Genomic DNA, 13,312 nt, shown 5'->3' on the forward strand with positions numbered 1-13,312 from the left:
TTGCAACTTTGGACTGACATCTGCACCACTTCAGCTTGTCCTGTGTGTGAGTGTGCTTCAGTAAATGGTATATCGCCCTCTTGTGGTCTCCCAATGCTATTACGCCAGACTGTTGAACAGAGGTCAACTGAGTGAATTGAAAAGCACAGTTGGGATTCTAATTTAAATGTCGGCTAATTTTAATATATCGATGCCTTAAAAATTTATTGATAAAATAACGTGCCGATCAATGTTCAATATATCGATATTTTATGACATCCCTAGAGAACGCACATCTCAGTATGAGTTGAAGCCACATCATACAGTATTGGATAGACTGTCAGCTATAAAGCCTTAAGGCCTGTTCACACCAAATCCATGATGATTCTGCAAGATGAACGTCTGACGGAAGGTCTATTCACAGCGAGTCCATAAAAAAATGAAACTAAAAACTATTACACTCCAGTGCAGTAGGGACGGGAAGATCGGATCATTTTACTGACTTGGATCTTTCAGCAAAATTATATATATATATATTTTATATAATTTGGAATGCCCAATTCCCAGTGCGCTTTTAAGTCCTCATGGTCATGTAGTGATTCACCTCAATCTGGGTGGCAGAGGATGAATCCCAGTTGCCTCCACGTGTGAGACCATCAACCCCTGCATCTTATCACATGGCTTGTTGAGCATGTTGTCACGGAGACATTGCGTGTGTGGAGGCTTCACGCCACCCATCTGGCATCCGCGCTCAACTCACCACACGCCCCACCAAGAACGAACCACATTATAGCGACCACGAGGAGGTTGCCCCATGTGACTCTACCCTCCCTAGCAACCGGGCCAATTTAGTTGCTTAGGAGACCTGGCTGGAGTCACTCAGCACACCCTGGGATTTGAACTAGCGAACTAGCGATCTCCAGGGGTGGTAGCCAGCGTATTTTACCACTGAGCTACCCAGGCCCCCTCGTAAAATTTTCAATAGCCAAATCCCCCCAACAAGTCTACTTACGCAAACTTTGATTATAGTCCCAATAAGGAAAAATTGATAATGCAGCCAAGGACAAATTATGAGAAACAGAAAGATTAGTTCACCTCTGGAATCTTCTTGTCCCAGATGACTCGAGATGTGAACTAATCATTTCTGTTTACTGTGTGAGTAATGCAGAGCGTATACGGTTGTCACATGACAAAAGAATGAATGACTTGGACCAAAAGAGTTGAAAGGTGAACTAATCATTTCTGTTTCCTGTACAGCACCTATGCGGTTTTCACGTAACAAAGAACAGAGGTTGCGCAATGCGCATGCGCGGCCAACACATAATGAACAAATCACTCTCTGAGACTACTCGTTCTTCTGAGTCACATAAAAGATTCGTTCAAAATGAACGAATCGTTCATGAACGACCCATTACTAGTAGGCGGTGCTGTTGTTATACCAGTCTCCTGTCTGCACCCTTCAGATGTTAGAGATTAATATACTAAATGCTTTTAAAACATTTATTTAAAAACGTTGGCATAACTGTTTCATAATTTTCTTTGTGTTGATGCATTTTGAGGAGTATATAATCTGTGTTTTTATGCGAGTGAGATGAGTAAAGAGCTCTGTTGGATATTTATTTGCACATGAATTTTCTACAAGTAGGTCTATATACCAGACTCCCGAACTCAACTTCTCTTTTTATAATGCCTGGATAATATAACACAAAGGTACAGTGATATAAATACACGTGGAATAATGTACATTGAGAATAACAGGTATAGTATAAAATATCGAGACACCTTTCTCCCATCTCTTGATGTTTCAGAAAGCAAAAAAAAAAAAAAAACGGAGACTACATTAATTGCAGTAATTTTTTTTTAAACGCGTTAAACAAAAACTATTAATTGCAGAAATTAACACATTAAATTTCCCAGCCCTATTTTTAACGTATTATTTACATTGATATGTAACTTTTTAAATAGGCCTAGGCTAAAAGTGTCTGTTTAATCCACCTTGTTTTGCAACGTGGAAGAAAACAGCAGCTGCATTTCCGGCAAGTGTGACAAAGTTCCGCTGTCACTGACTGCAATGTAAATAACTAGAAGGATAATAATACCAGAATTTAGTGATTTAAGTTCACACAACCACAGGATGTACAGCAGAATTATGTGCCAATGTCGGATAATTTTCTAACAGCGTTTATATTAAAAGAGTAAGTAAATCATTCACATGTTGCTGTGTGTTGTATTGAAGAGACGGTAATAAATTCTGCTTCTTACTTTACAGAGAGCACGACGATGCAGTATTTTAATGTCTCCATGTAGACTTCCATTCATATAACCTCTGATGATGCCTTTATTTATTTATTTCCAAATGTTTCATAAGTCATGCTGAATGTCTGTATACTATACACCACAAAGAAAGAGAGAATGCTCTCTGACAAGAATGGAGAGAATAATGTGTTTATTATTTTGCCAAGATGAAACGATGCAGTTTGGGTGCAATGAAAGTTGAAGATGCATTAAAAGTGCAGCTGTATTATTGCTCTCCATTTCCCTCTCTCTCTTGGTTGTGTAAAGTTTGTGGTAGCCATGCCTTCCTTTATATCAGGGCTATTCAACTTCATCGACAAGTGGGCCAGATGGAAAAAATCTTTGGGGCATGCGGGCCAAGCCAGAATATTTAGTTAAAGGTGCTTTTTCATGGAAATGTATGCAAAAAAAACTCCCTAAAAGATATTAATGCAATAAGTGCCCTGAGATATCTTCCCGGCCTCTGTGACAGCTCTAGACTCTGTAAACAGCAAACAAAAATGTGTCTGCGGGATGCGGACAATGATGCTTTCTGAATGTTAATCATTTAGCGCTTTCTCATAATTATTGAGGCTTAATGCCATTTTTATGCCATGTTGTTCATTACAGTTGTCTGTTGAGGGTGCTATTTTCCTGCTGTTGTTTTTGACAACTGTTTCTGTTCACGTAGGTCTCAATAAAGCACATTTGTTATCTTTGGAGGGCAGGGTTTTGTAAAAATGGACGTGACTAATCCAACGGGTCATCTTGTGGAAATTCTAGAATTGCTAAAATTGCTTACAGCATCTTTAACAAAAAGCTTCCATTAGATATCATGTTATAGTAAGCCTATAATACTGTATTTGTTCACTATAGAAATAAAATATCTGTTTTTTTTATAGCTTTGATTTTTTGTATAATGAGAAAATGTTTCCTGCAAGACATTTTGGGGGGGGGGAAATGCTTTCAAAATTGGTCCATAACACAGAGATTAAATCAGACTGATACCAAAAACATTACTGAACAATAACAAGTGAAGTTTGTAAAAAATGCAATGATTTAAACTTTTAACTTCTTGACCAAATGAATTAATAAAACTTTTCTGTTTCTCTGAACTCATGCTTGCAAGTCGACCATGACTTCAATTGTTTAATCTTCACATTCCATTGAAATTACGGATAATGATTTGTGGCGCAACCTCTAAAAGTGGTGCTTCTGAACAAAAACATTGAGATGTGAAGCAACGGTAGGAAAACAATTGAAAAACAGCACGAATAGACACAAAAGGCATTCAGTGTGAACAGCCCCTATGATTACTGACAACCTTACGAGGGCGTCAAATCATTTAAAACTGGCCGGATCCGGCCTGCGGGCCACCAGTTGAATAGCCCTTCTTTATATTATGACTCCCTATATGTAAAGCTGGGAGAGAAGGTGTCACAGAAGAATATAAAAGAATACCTTTTAATAAAACTACCAGATTTAGAAGGATGGCATTTACAACTGTATGAAATTCTTTAGGGTGGCATACAAAGCCATGTTTTAAACAAAAATCATTGTAGCTGGGAACATTCCCATGATTGTCCATCATATCCAGTATAGAATAAATGTTATACCAGTTTTCATAAAACAAGGATTTGTTACAGTGTACAATAAAACAATTATTCCAAATACTAGTTTTGTGAGGGCTAAAGTTGTGTGAGAATGCCAGTTTCCAACATAAGAGCGCTTGCTGATGTAAGGTGGATAGTTTTAAAGGCAGATTTGAAATCTCAAAATTACATTTTAACAAAAATTCTAAACCTCCCAGTTTCTCAAACACCAAAGAAGAGACAGTGAACCAAATGCTACTGGTGTTACGAAGGAAGGACCTTAACCACTGAATCTTTAAAACGCCATTCATTATTTCTAAATCAGTTACTTTTAAACCGCCATCTTCATAGTTACATACCATATCATTTTTGTTACCGTAGTGAGATTTGTTTATCCAAATGAAATTAAAATTTGCATTATTAAATGTTTTAACCAGATGAGATGGAACAGCTAAGGAAGAGGCAGGGTAAATAACCCAAGAGAAAAATTCTATTTTGGTCAACAGGATTCTTCCAAATAATGAATTTGTAGCCAACAATTGAGTATAGGAGTATATTCACAAAGTTTTCTTGAGTGCTGTAATCATTTTTCCTAGTGATAGTCACCTAAATATTTCACAGAAGTCTTGAAAGGGATACAGCTGTGAATTTCTATTAACTCACATTTATTTATATTGAGATGTAGACCAGACACTCTGGAGAAAAATTTTACCAAGCAAATAGCCTTTTCAGTTTGGTATCTATCTTTTACAAAAAGCGTAGTTTCGTCAGCTAACTGACTAATTCCAATTTGTTTACCAAATACACTTATTTACCAAACTAGAAAGCAAAGATAAATAGGAAGGTGGAAATATGACATCATTGCCTTATTCCCTGTAGGATTTAAAATCTCTGGGATGTCCCATGTGACAGTGAGTCAGAGCTATTAATGTTTTTGTACAACAGTTTTATAAGGGAGATAAATTTGTTTCCAAAGCCATACTTTTCAAGACTGGAATATGAAATTGTGTTCAGTTGTATGAAACACTTTCCTAACATCCAGGAATAAAATAAACCCATCGTCTTCAATCCATTCATGATCATCTAAGATGTCTAAAACTAGTCTAATGTTATTATGTAATGATCTTCCTTTCATAAAGCCAGACTGTGATTCACTGATTATTTGGGCTAAACCCTTCTTGAGTCTACTGGCAAATATATGGGCTAAGAGCTTATAATCACTATTAAGTAAGGTACTAGGGTGAAGATTATCTATTTGTTAAGCATCTTTGCCTGGTTTGGGTATAAGAACAATCAGCCTTTGTTTCAGTTGATGTTAGGGACTTGTCCTTAATACATTCAAGAAAAACTTGAAATAGTAGCTCCCTTAGATCCTCCCTAAAAAATCTATAAAATCAGATATGAGGCCATCAGCACCTGGGGATTTACATATGGCCTCATGAAGCTCCTCTATCTTAAAATCCATTTAACTTAAGTCTCTAAAATGATGGTCTATTTGCGTTATATTATGAACTCTTATCAAAAAAAGGCAGAGCAGTCTGTTGCAGAGAATGATGAACTGTGTAACAAGCTATAGAACTGAAAAAGCTCTAAAGTTATGGATTTTGGACATTCATTAACAACTCCATTAATGTACAGTGAGTTTATAGTAATTTTTTCAAGTCTACAATAGTAAGAAGTTGCTCCTGTTGTTTCATCAAGTTCAGATTGTAAGGACATAATTCTTTCTTCAGAATTTCTTCATCCAAACTCTTGTTAACTCAAACTCCAACTGTGTTCTAGTTTTACTAAAAGTTTGACTAAAATAGATAGAATACTCCAGAATGTTATGTTTTAGATACTCCCATATCACATTAAATGTATACAAAGTCTTCATTTAATTGTATTTCCTCTATCATAGATCTAATATGTAAACAGAAATCTTCGTGATTTAATAAACCAGAATTGAACTTCCAATAACCCTTATTATGTGATTTCCTTTTGCTAGAATGACATGCTAAGAAAATACAGTAGTAATATGTTAAAGGTGCAGCTGAGATAGAGGTCTCCTTAATGAAGTCAAGTAAATTGGAAGAAGTCAACCAGTAGTCAATTCTGGATTTACAATTACCATTTGGTTTGAACCAAGAAATTTAAATTGTTTCGAGTTTGGATTGTAAATCCTCCAAATGTCCACCAAGTTTGTGTTCAAACAGAAGTTTAATGCCTCATACATAACCATATTTAAATCACCTCCAATAATAATATTATCAGTTGGGTATAAAAGTTTCAATTCAGATAAGTGTCGAGATTTCAGAAAATAACTTTGAATTAAGAGAGGTGCTATTATAGCCATACACATTTAACAAAATAAAAAGAACACCTTCAATGTTAAGAATAACTGAGACCCAATGACCATTACGGTCTGATCTTATCACTGACCCCACCACTGACTTGACCAGAACGCAACATCGTCAAGGTTGGAATGCATTTCTTGCAAGAATGTGCAATGAAAATGTAAGGCTGGCAGCAGGATGTCTACAACCAAAGGCGCCATTTCCAGTAAAAGTCAAAAAACTCTTCGAGAATCAACGTCATAAAACTCTCTCACAAAAGCTGAAATCTACACCGGAATATCACCACGTGTGATAAATTGCAAATCGCATTTGCATTGTTTTACAAAGCCGAAATCTTCACCTGAATATCACCACAGTGTGAAAAATTGCAAATCACCTTGCTGCCCCCTCTTCTCTCTCCCCCTTCTCCCCTTCAACAGCTCTGGACCAACACAAAGACACAAGATTTATATGTCAAAATATAACAAATACAATGAAAACAATGAATGCAACTGTATGTGTTTGATATCATTTAAGAGGTCTCTGTGCGACTGGTATAATGGTCGCTTTCCCATGTTGATAAAACTAATGGTAACAAAGTTATAAGGTCTTTGCCAAATACTGCATAATTCTGGAGGTCTATCCCCCTCCTTGACCTACAGTTGAAATGATCTCCTGGGTTAAACCCCAGGAAGTCAAGAACCCATTCACCCCCAAATTCTCATTGTTCAAAAGATAATACCATTTGGTACACAATGTTTATTCTGTCTGGATATTTAAGGAAAGTTGCCAAGAAGCTTGGGGAATCTGTAAGCAGATCTCCCATGTTGTACCACTGCATGTAGTTTTGTCAGGTATGTTTCTTTGACTTGTCTTTTAGTAATGCTTGTTTATTCTGATCATGTGAAATTGGCTTTGATTTGAATTTCCGCAACAATGTTTTATATCCTACCTGACAAATAAATTGTTATTATTTGATTTATTCTGAATTCCTCCGAAATCATTACTGGAGCTTTAATATAGGAGGAAGTCATTTAAAGACAACCAGGTAGGACAACCACCTAGGACAACCGGGTAGGATTTGAATTTCATTAGACCAGGGTAGACCTTACTGGAGCTTTAATATAGGAGAAACCATTCAGGACAACCAGGTAGGACAACCACCTAGGACAACCGGGTAGGAGAAATCTATTTAAAGACTCTCAGTCACTGCTCACCGCCCGTCTTAGCAAGTTGTATGTACGTGACTAAGCGCCAATATCGTCTGGTTAGGAGACAAGCCAAACCAGACGATATTAGTTAACCCTACAACCGCTGACTAAGAACAGAACTGGCTATCCATTTTTGGGAGGTTTACGTAATTTAATAACGGCCGGCATAAGTCTCCAAAGATCGAAAGGACAATGAATAGAAGAGGATTTAGAGTAATCAATAACCTAAAAATGTTAAATTAAAAGAATGATCAGAAATTAATTAGAGCTTAAATATAAATTTGAGGTCAACTTAAAATTGGAGTCAGATTAATATAAAATTGGAGTCAGATAAAATGAATAATGGAATCAAAAGTGTGAATTAACAATAATTGCTTTACTTCAGCACTCAGAAAAGACAGAACAATGCAGAAACTTTCAAGGGCAATTTATTGAAGTTCCACTCCGGAACGGATAGAAAATTATCCCTTTTTACAAAAACCTTTGTTTTTTCAAAACAAGATTTTCTTTTAACAGCTTGACCCCTTGTGTTTAAAGAGAGACAAGAAAACTAAGTTTCTCATTACCAATATATCAAACAATTTATTTGTATAATCATAGACCCCTGCAGATAGAGTACAGACATCAGAAAAGTTTCAGTCTAGACAAGTATTTTTCCAGTTTAGATCGGGAAATGTGCTTGCATTACAGATGTGGCAAAAATGTATACAAGTTTTTGGGAGACCAAAAACTCTGTGAATTGAAATGCACAATTAATAAATAATAACAGCCACAGAATTTAGAAGGGTGGCACTCCTAAGAACATGTAATACCCATCAAGGCTGCGTGATAAATTGAAATAAGATAGAAATTGCCATTTTTCCATGGTATGGTTGATATTTTCGTGGAATTGCCCCTCTGTAGGTTCTTACAATGCAAGTGAATGGTGACCTAAGTTTGAAGCTCCAAAAACTACATAAAGGAAACATTAAAGTAATCCATATGATGAGAGAATTTTCATTTTTAGGTGAACTAAATATGATAGGAGATTAGTGCATGCAAGACTCAACTCGCAACTAATTTTAGTGATGTGAGAGGAACAACACGATACTGTAATGAGCATAAATACGCATAGTACACACACATTTTGGGTAACATAGTCAACTTTCTCTGATATAATTTTTTTTATAGCAGAGCACAAAGTGCTATCTGGCAATTAAAATTGGTGAGATTTTAAAGAGTTTCAGAGATTTGTTACACCTGCGGAGATAACCCAGCTAAAGATGACACAGCATTCCATTCACTCCTTTCCGGGAACCATTTTTGCATAAATTTATTGTGCAGTGTAGACAGCTTCATTTATTATAATGGGAGTATTGGCGAGAGTGCTTGACAGCTTCAGCGATTATAAAGGGAGTGTTATTTGCTCGCTTTCTTTATATAATCACAATTTGAATAACAGTTCAATATGTTAGTTCCAATATGAAAATGGTTTGGTATTGGCATACCAGGGAAAGAATCTAGTTGAGTGTGAGAAGGCCCTGGAGGAGGACCTGTACATCTTGAATCTGTACTTTCAAAAGTAGAGACCAAATCCAAGTAAAACAGAAGTATGTGCTTTCCACCAGTGCACACAAAATGCACATGCAAAAATGCATGTGAAATCTGGTGATGCAGAAATCCAACATGTAGATCACCCTAAATATGTGGCCGTTTTATTAGATCGGACATTGACAAATAAACATCATCTTGAAAAGACAGCCAAGAAAGTGAACTCCCATGTTAACCTAGTAAAGAAACTAGTGGGTACCATATGGGGAGCCAGTGCTCAGACTATACACACTGCAACACTAGCTATAGTCTATTCAGCTGCTGTGTATTGTGCACCAGTGTGGCTAAACAGAGCACACACTACCAAGGTAGACGTCCAGCTGAACAGCACTATGTGCTTGATTTCAGGTGTAACCAAGTCAACTCAGTTATCTTGGCTGCCAGTACTAGCCTATATTGCTCCACTAAAACTGAGGCATGAAGCTACAGCCATACGTGACTATCAGAGTTGCTGGAGATACAGAACTCCCTCCTGTATAACATACTTTTAGATCTCCCAGACAATAGACTCCGCTCACAGAGACCAGTCTGTATACTTGACCCAATTAAAGGACAAGCCGAATTCTGTATGGAAGAGAAGTGGAGAGAGCAGTGGACCTCTACCTTGCCAGAAAATGGCCACCTTGCTGCCTACCCAGTAAAGAGAGTGCCAGGCTGTGAACTGAGGTGGCGTGAGTGGGTCATGCTGAACAAGTTCCATACCACCCAAGGAAGGTGTGCCTCCCTCAAGTATAAGTGGGGAGCTGCAGATTCCCCAATGTGTGACTGTGGTGCTCCTTGCCAGACAACTGATCACATAGTAAATGAGTGCCCAATAAGATGCTTTTTGGTGGTCTTCGGGCGATACATGAAGCAACTCCTGAGGCAGTGCAATATCTAACTGACCTGGATTATAACTTATGACAACTTTCCATGTAATGCTGGCTGTGTTCTTTTACAAACTGCTTAATGTCAAACGAACAAATAAATATAACAGTTGTTTTTCATCCTGCTAAGAAGAACAATGTGAATGTCTTGATTTACTGATGCATAAGAACAGAAATAAACTAATTCAGTAACACGGTTCTCAGCTTTTTTGGGATGTGTTGTTAGCTACATAATACAGCATGCAATAAATTTATATTAATCAATATTATTAATAGCGATTACAATATTGGGGGTGGGGATGGGTAGCTAAGCGAGTACTGATGCTGACTACCACCCCTGGAGTCACGAGTTGGAATCCAGGGTGTGCTGAGTGACTCCAGCCTGGTCTCCTAAGCAACCAAATTGGCCTGGTTGCTAGGGAGGGTAGAGTCACATGGGGTAACCTCCTCGTGGTCGCGATTAGTGGTTCTTGCTCTCAGTGGGGCATGTGGTAAATTGTGCGTGGATCACGGAGAGTAGCATGAGCCTCCACAAGCAGAGTCTCTGCGGTGTCATGCACGATGAGCCACGTGATAAGATGCACGGACTGACGGTCACAGAAGTCGAGGCAACTGATACTTGTCCTCCGCCACCTGGATTGAGGTGAGTAACCGCGCCACCATGAGGACATACTAAGTAGTGGGAACTAGGCATTCCAAATTGGGAGAATAGGGGATCAAATAAAATAAAAAAATAGCGATTACAATATCAAGGCAAATAATCTTCAATTATGATTTTAGTCATAATCGTGCAGCCCTACTCTCTCCAACAACTCATAAGAATACCCGCCAATCCTGCTTACAACTACCGCAAAATAACAAGCTTATTGACCTGTTTGGAAACTTGGAAACTCAAGATGGCACCGAGTATGGCTACTGCTTTGCATGCTCCGACACAACATTGTAGTGTTTTGTTTGTTTTGTTTACAATTCTTATGTTTTTTTGTATTGGATGTTGTCTGCCTTATTGTCTATGACAGACAAACACATTTGGACATTGGTTCTGCAATTACACACCGTAAACCGGACTTCAAATTCCTCAATGCCGACCCGCTGTTTACAAACACGCCAGCGGAGCCCTTTGTCTGGGCTGCCCGGCCGCGGAAAAGGAAAAAGGGAAACAGAGCCAGCGTTCTCATCATAATTATAATAATTTATAATTATATTTATTTATCACACATTATACATTTGCACATATACAGTGAAATTCTTTTTTTCACATATCCCAGCTAAGCTGGGGTCAGAGTGCAGGGTCAGCCATGATACGGCACCCCTGGAGCAGATAGGGTCAAGGGCCTTGCTCAAGGGCCCAACAGTGGCAACTTGGCAGTGCTGGGGCTTGAACCCCCGACCTTCTGATCAGTAACCCAGAGCCTTAGCCGCTGAGCCGACTGGCGTCCTGTTGCTCTGACCCCCATCATCAGCATATGCTTTGAGAGACTAATCAGAGATTACATCTGCTCTGTGCTGCCTCCATCACTAGACCCATTGCAGTTTTCTTACCGCAACAACCACTCCACTGATGATGCCATTACATCTACAATACACACTGCTCTCTCCCACCTGGAAAAAAGAACACTTATGTGAGAATGCTGTTTGTAGACTACAGCTCAGCATTCAACACCATAGTGCCCTCCAAGCTTGATGAGAAACTCCGGACTCTTGGCTTAAACAGCTCGTTGTGCAGCTGGACCATGGACTTCCTGTCAAGCAGACGCCATGTGGTTAGAATAGGCAGCAACATCTCCTCATCACTGACCCTCAGCACTGGAGACCCACTATATATATACTATATAAACTTTTTTTATTGTATAATGTGTATTCTGTATTGTGTGTATTGTGTACTGTACATTGTATATTATTATTTGTATATTGTGTTGTGTGTAATTATGTGTATATTAGATTTTAAATTATGCTGTGTTAATCTGATGTTTATTGTAAATTGTTATATGTCTCATCACTGTCACGACTATGTTGCTCGGAACTGCACCCAAGAATTTCACACACTATTGCACTTGTGTATATGGTTGTGTGACAATAAAAGTGATTTGATTTGATTTGTTTCATGTGACATCACTGTATGACAGCGCTGCCATGTTTGTGACCAAAATTCCATATACCTTCAGTGTGCTGCACTGTGGGATGCGACAAATGTCTTTCTTTGTTAGTTTTTTCTGTTTATACATTTGGAAAAGGCAATACTGCTGTTTAATCACCAGAGGCAAAATTTGTTTTGTTTTTTTCAATAAAGTTTTGTCTTTCAAGTGACACGGCTTCATTTCGCCAGAGTCAAGCAGCGATGAAGGGGGAGAGCAGGGATAAAACACTTGTGGATCTTTGCTCATTTATTCAGACATGTCAGTTATCTGACATGTTAATTATATTTATAATATAATCCAGTCGAATACAATTAAACTGGAAATACACATAGTACAATTCATAACACCCAGACTGTATTAAGGTACATTGTCATAATTGTAATAAACACATTGTAATAAACAAAACAAAACAAAAAAACACTATAATGTGAATATACACTGATGAGCCAAAACATTATGACTACCTGCCTAATATGCTAAAACAGAGCCGACCCGCCGAGGCATGGACTCTGCAAGACCCCTGAAAGTGTCCTGTGGTATCTGGCTCCAAGACATTAGCAGCAGATCCTTCAAGTCCTGTAAGTTGCGAGGTGGAGGTGCCATGGATCAGACTTGTTCGTCCAGGACATCCCACAGTATCTGTATCTGTTCATATCACAAAATGATCTGCATCTGTCTCTGATAGAACCGGATGTGGGCGGGGTTTAAACCGGAAGTGCATCAAGATGGGTTTTTTTGCACGCCCGTTTTTAAATGTTACTATTATATTTATAGTTTCTATTAATAAAATATGCCTTGTATATGCCTTTTCATAATAATAGCCTAATAATAATAATAAGAAGAAGAAGAAGAAGAATATACAATTATTATTTTTTTAAATATTATTTTATACTTTTTATTTCTTACCAGATGAAGCTGAATTTGTAGGCTACATTAACTGTGGAATATGTTGTGATTTCTCCTGGTATTTCAGATATTAATATAGGCATGAAACAGAATTTTCGCTTGTCTGTGCATGTATAACAACATTATTCTGGAGGCAGGAGGTGTCAAGCGAAATGTGACATGTCAAGCACACATTTTTGCAGTGAATAATATATACAAATTCAAACATTAAAAGAAATGAAATAAATTCAATATAGCCTACAAACAGGTGAAAGTCCCATAAGTCTGTCGGGATTTTTTATGATAGGACACCATTATTTAGTTAAATAATAATAATAAAAGGTGTTACATTTATATAGTGCCTTAACAGAGTTCAAGAACACTTAACATTTTCAAATTTAGCAGTTTAAAGAAGAATGCATGTTTCAGTTTCTTTGTTTTACATAAGGAGGAATATTCCTA

At 37.7% G+C, this 13,312-nt stretch overlaps 1 protein-coding gene across 1 annotated transcript in view; it reads left to right on the plus strand.

Moving 5' to 3' along the window:
• The window catches only part of LOC127442934 (gastrula zinc finger protein XlCGF8.2DB-like), a 171,061-nt gene that overhangs the window by 43,069 nt on the left and 114,680 nt on the right, over positions 1-13,312 (plus strand). The window lies entirely within an intron of this gene.

This window comes from Myxocyprinus asiaticus, chromosome 6 (assembly GCF_019703515.2).
Source record: "Myxocyprinus asiaticus isolate MX2 ecotype Aquarium Trade chromosome 6, UBuf_Myxa_2, whole genome shotgun sequence".
Lineage (NCBI taxonomy): Eukaryota > Metazoa > Chordata > Actinopteri > Cypriniformes > Catostomidae > Myxocyprinus > Myxocyprinus asiaticus.